The sequence below is a fragment of the Tamandua tetradactyla genome, chromosome 9 (genome assembly GCF_023851605.1).
Source record: "Tamandua tetradactyla isolate mTamTet1 chromosome 9, mTamTet1.pri, whole genome shotgun sequence".
NCBI classification, from domain to species: domain Eukaryota; kingdom Metazoa; phylum Chordata; class Mammalia; order Pilosa; family Myrmecophagidae; genus Tamandua; species Tamandua tetradactyla.
This window is the reverse complement of record NC_135335.1, coordinates 1,662,266-1,672,682: the sequence shown is the minus strand read 5'-3', so window position 1 is coordinate 1,672,682 and position 10,417 is coordinate 1,662,266. Positions and strand designations below refer to the sequence as shown.

Here is a 10,417-nt window from a genome sequence, read left to right as displayed (position 1 = left end):
TCCCCAACTTGGGCCCTGACTCCTGGTTTCTTTTTTTCTTTGCATATTATGGTCTATGCTGGGCCTTCTGAGATCTCTAAATAAATGCCCTCCCTCTGCACAAGACGCATTCTCCTGAATTTCTTTCTGGCTTTTCTCAGATAAACCAAACCCACCATCCGTGGCCCTCCCTGGTCACTGCCTCTTCCAGGGTCTCTGTGGCCACGTGCTAACCCACTCACACACTGACAGACCTACTGTGCGCTGCCCCAGCTGCTCTCCTGGGAGGGGTCAGAGTTGCGGCTCCCTCGGGGGGCGAGTCCCCCACCCCAGGTCGGGTGGGGGAAGACGGGAGACCCAACGCCCGGGGCACAGCAGGGAGAGGACTCTCAGGGGAGGCCGCCCAGGGGACAGCAGCTTCCACCCACCAAGTCACCAACGCCGCGCGCGCTGCCGCCAGCCCCAGGACGAGGGACCCCGACGAGGAGTAGCCCGCGGGCCCCGACCGCATCCCCGCCCCTCTGAGCCCGCCCCGGGCCCCCCGCTGACGCTGCCCACCCTGCCGCGAAGGGGTCGGGCCAGGCGGTCGGAGGCGGGGGCGCGCACGGACGATTTAACCTGCGCCCCAGCCCGTGAGGTGGGGGCCCCCGCTCCACTTCACCAAGGAGAAGGCGGTTCTCAGGGGCGCTGCTGCACCCCCCTTTCCTCTCTGTGCCATTTCCATGGGAATTTCATTTCTAATTAAGAGTTGCTCTGACTGTACCACCTGGGAGGGTTCCCAGGAAGGCCATCGAGAAGGAGGTTTGGGGGCGCCGGGCTGCGCTCAGGTGGTTGGAAAGGTGGAGCCGTGACGCAGCCGGGCAGTGTTTCCTGGGGCCCCGCGGGGAGCTCGGGGTCCCCAGGATCAGGGGCAGCTCGGGAGGGGCAGCTCAGGCCATTCCTGGGGGCGCCCACCCCGCGGAGCTGGGGGAGACTCGCTGCCTCCTTGAAGGCCACATGCCCCACAGCCCCTCCTCATCCCTTGACGTCTTTTTCCTTCTCGTGCATCCCGCCACCACCCGGAGGGAGAGAGGACACTGACACCCGTGCCAGAGGTCCCCGATGGAGACCTGCACCCCAGGGCTTCATCATGATGAGTTTTGGGTCCTGCAGCTGCTATTCAGCTTCCGGAGCTGCCCCCGCCATGTCCTTTCCTTCCACGGGGACCTGGTCACAAGGGAGTCAGGGACCCGAGCCCAGGGTGGCTCAACTCATCACTGCAAAGACCTATTTCCAAATAGGGCCTGTGCCCATTTGAAACTGCCAGGGACCCCAGAAAGGCCACATCCTTTCATCCTCATTCAGTATTGCTGGGTGGGAGCCTTGTGATTGTTTCCATGGAGATGTGACCCACCTAATTGTGGGGGGTAACTTCTGACGCGGTGGTTTCCGTGGAGATGTGTCTCCACCCATTCCAGGTGCGGTTACTTACTGGAGCCCTTTAAAAGGGAACCATGCCAAAAGAGCTCAGAGCCGACCCTAACACTGACCCTAGACAGAACCCACACAGCCAGGGACCGTTGGAGATGCAGAAGGAAAATGGCCCCAGGAAGACTGATGAACTGGTGGATGTTGCCATGTTCCCTGCCACCTAGAGGTGTCCAGAAGCCACGGACCCCAGCACATGTCAGGCACATGCCTTCCCAGCTGATGGGGGTGGTTCCTGACCCGTCAGCCTTTCTCGAATCAAGGTATCTTTCTCTGGATGCCTTAATTTTACATTTTCACAGCCTTAGAACTGTAAACTTGCAACTTAATAGATGCCCCTTTTTAAAAGCCATTCTATTTCTACACTGGGACATATGGGAAAGCAACCACAATGAATAATATTAGAGAGGCCATGTGTTCAGTCTGTGCAAATATCCTGTTTTCCCGCATGGTTTTGCCTACTGGTTTTAGCACTCATCCTCAGTGTCACCTGCTTCTGTGTCAATGACCTGGAATTCATCTATTAGAATGGCTGGCTTTTTTTTTTTACTTTTACCCATTTATCTATTATTCAGTCATTTATATATATATATCAATACGCACTTATAAATGTTTCTTTTATTCTGTCTGTTATAATCCAATACTATCATTATTCATTGTGTTGCTCAAATTATTCCAGTTTTGGCCATTGGGAGCTCTTTCAGACTGGCTAATTTTGACAGGCCCCTGTCCTGTTTTGTTGCTTTTTTCTCTTGGAGAAGTCTTGCTTCCTGGGACGACAGCCCCTAGAATCAGCTATTTTCCAGAGAGCTCTGGCTCCTTTACTGGGGAATGGTACTTAGAAACCATGACGGCGGCCTGGGTGTGCTCAGGGCTGGTAGGGCGTCGCTGCTTAGCAGGTTCCGAGCAGTGAGAGATCGGAAATGTATGCATGTAGCTGTCACGTGTGCACACACGTATCTGTGCTGATTTCTGTAGATTATACCAAACCAGAGTCGTGCTGATGCCTCTGGCTCTCACTCTAGCTCAAGAGGGCAAATTTCAGCTTCCTTCCTTACTCATTTGTGACTTCCTCTGACAGTGAGAAACTTGGCTCTCACTAGCTGTAATGTATTTACTTATTTATTCAACTTTAGTGTACAAAAGTGTAGCTTCAGAATGGTGAATGCTTATCCCTCATCCACATGAGAAACAAATTTGGCAAGGAGAGTGCAGTGTTAGTATGTGACTTTTTATGTCTCTGCCTCTAGAGTATCCAGTAAAAACACTGTCTTGGAAGCTTCCTGAGGTCAGCTCCCCCACCCCACACCTTTTTCCCTGTGCCCTTCACTTTGGTTTTGTCATACATCAGGTCACACAGTTGTATCCATTTGTCCCAGTCTGCCTTCCCATCTGCCTTCCTCTGATTCCCTGGTTAATTTTTTTCTCAACTTCCTTACAGTAAAGTTTCCTCTCTGAAGTGCCCAGTTCTGTGGGCTTGACAACTGCAGAGCCATATATCCACCCTACCGTCACAACCCAGAACACAGAAAATTCCCTTTCCCAGTTAATTCCTGTCGTGTGTTTAGAGATGTCGGAAGGCGCAGTGTGGACCCAATCCCTGCCAACCATTCATCTGTTTCTATCATTGTTCCTTATTCAGGATTTCACGTAAGTGGCATCACATGATACATAGCCTTTTGGTACTGGCTTCTTTCACTAATGAAAATACACTTACGTTTCATCCATTTGTTGCATAAATCAATGGTATATCCCTTTTTATTGCTAATAATATTCCACTTTTTGGGAGGACCAAAAGTTGTTTATCCATTTATCTGTTGAAATTCTTCTCATGTTGTTTCATGTTTTGGGTAGTAATGTAGTAATGTATTTATAGACGTATTTCTATAAATATTTATGTTCAGGTTTTTATTTGAATTCGAGTTTTCAATTCACTTGGTGAATTGTGGGTTGAATGGTAAGTCTATGTTTAATTTGATTTACAAAAAAAAAAAAACCCACCAGTTTTCCCAAAAGTCTGGTCTATGACATTTTGCATCATCAGTGATGAACAAAGAGCTCCTGTTGGTTCACATCTTCAGTTATGAAGGGATTTTCCAGTTGGTTTTTTGCTTTGTTTTGTTTTGTTTTTATTTTAGTTCTTCTGATGGGTATACAGAGGTATTTCACTGTGGCTTTAATTTGCTTTTCCCTAATGACCAGTGAGGCTTGGCACCATTCATGAGCTTATTGGTTATTTTTATATCTTCATCAGTGAAGTATCTTTCAAATATCTTACCCATATCTGACTCTTTTGTTTTAAGGGTTCATTATATATTCAGACTATAAGTTCTTTATAAGATATGTGACTTGAAAGTAATTTTTTCTACTCTATGGCTTTTCTTTTCATTCTCCTTGCAGGACAATAGTTCCTTTTGAACTTTTTATTGTCATAATGTATATACAACCCCAATTTCCCATTTTAACCCTTTTCTACTGTACAATTTAGTGATGTTCATTATAGTCACAATATTTGCTACTATCACCAACATCCAGAAGGCAATCATCTTTTATTTTCTTTTTTATTGTTGTTTTGGTGTGGGCAGGCTCTGGAAATCGAACCTGGGTCTCCAGCATGGCAGGCAAGAACTCTGCCACTGAGCCACGTCACACTGCCTGGCAATAATTTTTAATCTTAAAATAATTCAATTTATCTATTTTTTTATGGCTCTTGTTTGTGGTGTCATAGCCAAAAATGCATTCCCATACCAAGGTTTTCTACTCCAATGTTTCCTTCTAGAAATTTTATAATTAAAATTTTAAGCCTGTGGTCCACATTGAGTTAATTTTTCTACAAGGCATGACATGTGTGTCAGATTCATTTTTTCATACAGATGCTAATTATTCCAGCACCATTTCTTGGAAAGATGGTTCAAGAATATACTTTACATGATTTCAGTTTTTTAAAAGTCGTTAAGGTTTATTTTATGGCTTAGACATGGCTTATCTCAGGGGATATCCCACATGTACTCAGGAGGATGTGTTTTCCTTTGATGCAGCATAGAGCGTCCCTTGTCTGTTAGGTCAATTTGATGGATCGCCAACCAGGTCGTCTGCAGCCTCACTAATTTTCTGCCTACTTGTCCTATCCATTTCTGAAAAAAGAGTGCTAAAATCTCTAGTTATAATTGTGGATTTACCTATGTCTTCAAGATCTCTGCATTGTTTGCCCCAATCATTTTGAAGCTGTTATTCAGTGTTTATAAGAATTGCCTCCTTTATCATGACATAATGCCTCCTCTTTTTTCATAATATTCCTTGTCTGATGTCTATTTGGCCAGGAGCTCATACAGCTCTTCCAATTTTCCGTTGGCTCCTTTTGCATGGTACCTATTCTCCTTCTTTTTACTTCCACCAGATTGGATGAGACGTTTGACTTTGAAGGCCATCTCGTCAGCTGACTGGAGGTGCCATCAGCCTTAGATGCAGTCAACCCACTAATGACTGAAAGCCATAGCGTGTCCTCAGAAGAGCAATTAGGCTAGTGCTTGCTTGACCAGGCAACTGGGCACCATCACCCGGCCAGGTTACTCAGTTACCTTAACCATGAGAATAGAAAATGGATAAATTTTGCCAGTTAGATGCTAGAAAAAAGCACCACCATGAGGAAAGCAATGCGGGGAGACAACGTTTATTTAAGGATGTGAAGGCTCGAATTCATGCCTCAATAGACAAAATCAGAAAGCAGGTTACAGGAGCTGGCCAAGTTCACATGTCAGAGGTGGACCACCTCCAGGTGACAAGAGTAAGCAGACCCCAGGGGATGACCTCAGGGTTTAGGGTCTGCCACTGCCTCCCCGGTTGACGTTACAAATCAGTAAGGAGAGACTATGAGGACTGGAGAGAGAGGGGGAAGTACTCTCAAAGCAGGGAGGGGGCCAGGAGGGTGTTAGACTATGGGGGACCAAGCCAGAGCCCAGGAGGTGGGCCGAGGTCTTCGGGTCCTGGAGAAGCTGCAGATGGAGGAGTTGAGGAAGAAGAAGCACGGCTTACTGAGGGTAGGAAAGGGGGGCTAAGTCCACTAGGTGAAGGACATTCTCTTACACCAGAGTTTCCTGGCTCTGTAGGTCCAGCTTCTGCCACCTGGAATCCAGAATTGTCCAGTGTCTTCAGGGGCCTGCGCAGCAGTGACTGTCACTGAATGGGGAGTTCGGGTCTGCAGGACCTATTTGGTGTCTACGTCTGGAGCCTCAGATCTTGCACTGGCAACAAACAGGGACACAGCAGCCAGACTCGCAGCAGCAGGGCTTGCAGCAGCTGAACTGGGAGCAGCAGGGCCTGCAGCAGCTGGACTCGCAGCAGCAGGGCTTGCAGCAGCTGGACTGGGAGCAGCAAGGCTTGCAGCATCTGGTCTCGCAGCAGCAGGGCATGCAGCAGCTGGACTGGGAGCAGCAGGACTTGCAGCAGCTGGACTGGCAGCAGCAGGGTTTGCAGCAGCTGGACTGGGAGCAGCAGGGCTTGCAGCAGCTGGACTGGGAGCAGCAAGGCTTGCAGCATCTGGTCTCGCAGCAGCAGGGCATGCAGCAGCTGGACTGGGAGCAGCAGGACTTGCAGCAGCTGGACTGGCAGCAGCAGGGCTTGCAGCAGCTGGACTGGGAGCAGCAGGGCTTGCAGCAGCTCGACTGGCAGCAGCCACAGGAGCCACACCCCCCACAGGAGCCACAGCCCCCCTTGCAGCCCCCACATGAGCCACAGCCCCCCTTGCAGCCCCCACACGAGCCACAGCCCCCCTTGCAGCCTCCACAAGAGCCACAGCCCCCGCACGAGCCACAGCCCCCTTTGCAGCCCCCACATGAGCCACAGCCCCCCTTGCAGCCCCCACACGAGCCACAGCCCCCCTTGCAGCCTCCACAGGAGCCACAGCCCCCCTTGCAGCCCCCACACGAGCCACAGCCCCCCTTGCAGCCCCCACAGGAGCCACAGCTCCCCTTGCAACCCCCACATGAGCCGCAGCCCCCTTGGCCACAGCTGGCGCAGGGACAGGCTGGCACACAGCAGCACACGGGCTTGCAGCAGCAAACGGGCACACAGCAGCCGGAGCCGCAGCCCCCACAGCCTCCGGAACAGCCAGAGCAGCCCATGATTGTGGTGGGTGGAGGGTGGAGTCGGTCAGAGGAGCAGGTAAGAGGGAAGGGGTCAGGTGTGGGGCCCCTGTGCCCAGAGCCCTTATGTACCTGCCCAGGGGTCAGGTGGGCTCTGGACACAAGGTGGTTTCCTTGTTCCTGTTTGTGCCAATTTCCAGCAGAGAAATTATGAGTACTTAAACAAACTTAATCATAAACACCGTAGAGTGTTTGTAGTGAGGTCCTTGGTTGTGTTTTGCAGCCCCCCCCCCCGCCCCCCAGCACAACATTTCCATCACGCCGTTTGCATTTCTGTGGGGGAGGTGGAGCAGGTTGTCCTGACGTGACCAGCCCTGCTCGGGCTCTGGCACTCCCGGGAATATTCACGCACAGCCACGAGAGGAAGGCGCAGGGTGAGGCGGGGAGCCCGGTGGGAGGGGAGCACGGGGGCCACGGGGAGCCGGAGCGGGTGGCCCATGGGCACGAGGATTCGGGGCTGGAGACTGGAGGCCCCCTGGCCAGGGAATGGTAGGCTTCCCTGCTGCCCGCGGGGCTGGGAGGGAGCCCCTCACCCGGGGCTGCGGGTGTGCTGAGATGGCCCAAAGCCAGGTGCCCGTCTGCTGGGAACCACAGCACAGCGTTCCCCTAAAGCTTCCCTTGGGCACCAGCTTTCTCAGACTCCCACTGGGAACTGCTGATGTGGGTGTTGCACGGTGCGGCTCCTCCCCAAGGGACCCCATCTCCCCCACTCGAGGGGTTCTGGGCTCATCCACTGGCGCCCACCTGGGAGTTGGGTGATGATTCAAGTCAGACTTCCTGCCTTGAATCTGCTTTCTGCCCTCTAGAAGCAGAACCTTTCTGCTTACACTGCTGAAATAAGAATTAATGGGCTCCCTTATTCCGTGATCAGCCAGCCGAGGCTGTGGTCTCCGCTCTGATGTCTGCCTTGACCTGCCCATCCCTCAGGTAGCCACGCCCACCTCGTCTTGGGCTGCCCTTGGCTTTTGACACCTGGGAGCCCATCATTTCCACTGCATTTACGATCCGAGGTCAGTGCAGGCAGTTCCCACTGTAATTTCTGACCTGCAGAGACCACTGACCACCGATGCTGATGAGAACCTCACGGGGGGCTGGGAGACACGTCTGGATCTTCCTGGGGGGAGGGGGCGGTGAGCCGGTCCTACCTGAGAGATCCATCCGGGTGCCTCACTTTCCCCCAGTCTTAGTGCATCTTCCTCTGCAGTACACCAGGGGAAATTCCAGGACTGCATTTAGTGTGTGCCACCTGGGGCCTGTGCTTCAGCCAGCCAACCAGACCAAAAACGTACTAAAGTCCTTTCTAACCCCTGTAGCTAAAATGCTGAATCCAGGGTCTTTGCTTTGTGGGCCCATACCTATGCATTCAGCCAATCCAATTCGATATTCCTTCCATGTAGACTCTGCATGCTTGCTATCCATTTCCACGTGGAGCCCCCAGATTTCTGTCTCTCTAAACTGGAGAAATAACACAGTTCTTTCTGGTATGCAGTGCACTTCTGGCAGGAGGCACGGGCTGCTGGGACTTGGGTTGGGTTATAGCTCTGCAAGCACAAAGGGGTGGGGGGTGGGTGCAAGGCCACTGCCTGAGGGCGAGCCCTGCAGAGAGCCATCGTGAGTGTAGGTGTGCAGAGTCCCAGCCTCATCCAAACCCACCCAGACATCCCCGTTCCAATGCTGAGCATCCAATGGCTTCTCAGTCAATGTCTTCTCTCTACCAGAGGAGACCCTGCGAGGTTGGGAGCTCAGTTTTCACTGCGATTCAACCATCTGGAGGGTTAGAGTTGGGGTTGGGGTTTTCACAGCCCTGTGGCCAGAGAATACAAGGATTGTTTTTTCAGAGCAGCCGCAGGAGATTCCAGGTGTTTTAAATGCAGACGTTGAGTGGGAATTTAAACCTTGAGCTCATCCTGTTCCTTCCCCAAGTTTTCTAGAGTATTTAGAAGCAATCAACCAACCCTCCTTGTACGTGTCCTAAGGCAGTGAGCCCAGAGCCTTGCCTCCTATGCACCCTTGATTACGGCTATTCAAAGGCAGTTTGAATAATACTTTTGCCACCAGAATTAGGGTCATCTAGGCCATTAAATCTGATCAGTTTAGAGAACCAGTTTCAGGAAAGGAGGAGACACTCAGCAAACATTCCTTTAGGTATACGGTTCCTCAGGAACTACTCTGGTCCCCAAGTCTGTATCCGTCAGGGGCCAGCTGGAGAAGCTGAACCGTAGGGCAGATGGTCATATCTCTATTGCTTTCTTTCATCTCTCTATCCATCCATCTACTTGTCATCTCTATGCATCTGTCTCTCACCTACAGCTCTCTCCATTTCTATCATCTGTTATCTACTCCATTTACCTACTCATCTACTGGCAAATTTGGGGGGCTGGTTAAGCACTTTCTGTTGGCTGCCCCCACGTCTGATGCTGGAGCTGGAAGCTCAGAGCCGGGTGGTCAGGAAGGAAAGATCACAGGGAGGTTGGAACCCACGAGCGTGAGCCGGAGTCCTGTGGTGATGGACCTACATCTGTATCCATTCCTGTTACCTCTGATGTGGGGTGCTGGGTCCGTGGCAGACGCCGGGCCTGTGGGGTCGTCGCTGAACACGTACGCTTGGCTCATGAGTCAGGCACACTGAAGGAAGGTCCGTGGAAATCAGAGCGCAATTACAGGCTGAGCGCTGTTTCATGCATCAGCGGGGACCACCAACAAGCTGTGTGCGTGACACAATGGCTGCCTCCTGGCCTCTGTGACTGAATGCCCCTCACAGCCCACCCTACCAGGGACCTGCAAGAAAGGGAGTCAGGGGGACTGCAGCTCAGCCGCGACGGGTGCCCGTGAGAGAGTTACCCTTCATAGGGGAGCTCCCACCCACAGCAGGTCAGCCCCACATGGCTGTTGAAAGAACATGGCTTTTCTGGGGTACAGCACAGCGCATAACAGTTTCAAGTCAGCACATGGCCGTAGCTCGTCCACAACTATTTCCACTTCCCTCTACCCTGAACAAGTAACTCAGCGGCCTGTGGTTCTTTGCCAGGTGGGGTGACGCAGACCTTCATTCCTGCAGGATTCGCCCGTGTCCCAGGCCATCTCTTGGCCTCCTTGTGGTGCAGCCGCCCACGTTCCCCTCGGCAGTCGGGCAGTCACCCCAGCCGGGGCCGTCGCTCCCTTCTTTGCCTGTCGGTTCCGAGGCTCGAGGAGCAGTTCCCCAATTCCACGTCAGACGAACCCCCATGTCCTCCCTTTGGAGCTAAGACCTCTAGACCAGCAGCCTAAAGCCCAGGGATGGAAATAAAGATTTTGCTAGTGAATCACTAGGGCTAACGGTGGAAGGTGAATGGAGATGGGGTAGGACTCACCGCCCTGCAACCTGCGAGTTCTCTCTTCTGCGGTCTCTCCGGGAAGGCCACATGCTTTTCCTCACTATGTTTGCAGTGAACTGCGGCTCTAGTCACTTCTCCTGGGCACTTCCTTTCCTCCAAAGGTCAGGGACCGATGTGTGAGGACAAGGTTTGTACCCAGAGAGTTTATACCTGCTTGGGGGTTTTACAATTGACATTCGATTTGTTAGCATTACAATTTTAAAAAACTTACTTTTTAAAGCCTTCTAAGGACAATTTAGAAATAAATACAATAAACATATTCATGTATATATATACATGACTCCTGTAAGATATATTATAGATATAAAAAGTTTAACTGTTATTGTCAAAGAGACCTTTGATTAATGTTTCATTAACTCAAGTACAATCACCTAAACTCTCCTATGCTAAATATTCTATAACCTTTACAACAAATAAATTCCCTTTAACATTTTAAAACACATGGATGAATAAGTT

The 10,417-nt window shown here is 51.3% G+C and overlaps 1 long non-coding RNA gene across 1 annotated transcript; it reads right to left on the bottom strand.

The window, feature by feature from the left end:
- Positions 1-5,141: 5,141 nt before the first annotated feature.
- LOC143645806 (uncharacterized) lies at positions 5,142-9,247 on the bottom strand. Its single transcript, XR_013157186.1, has 3 exons — positions 9,125-9,247; positions 7,943-8,128; positions 5,142-5,687 (listed from the first exon to the last, which is right to left on the bottom strand). It is a non-coding gene; the product is annotated as an uncharacterized LOC143645806 (long non-coding RNA).
- Positions 9,248-10,417: the final 1,170 nt, after the last annotated feature.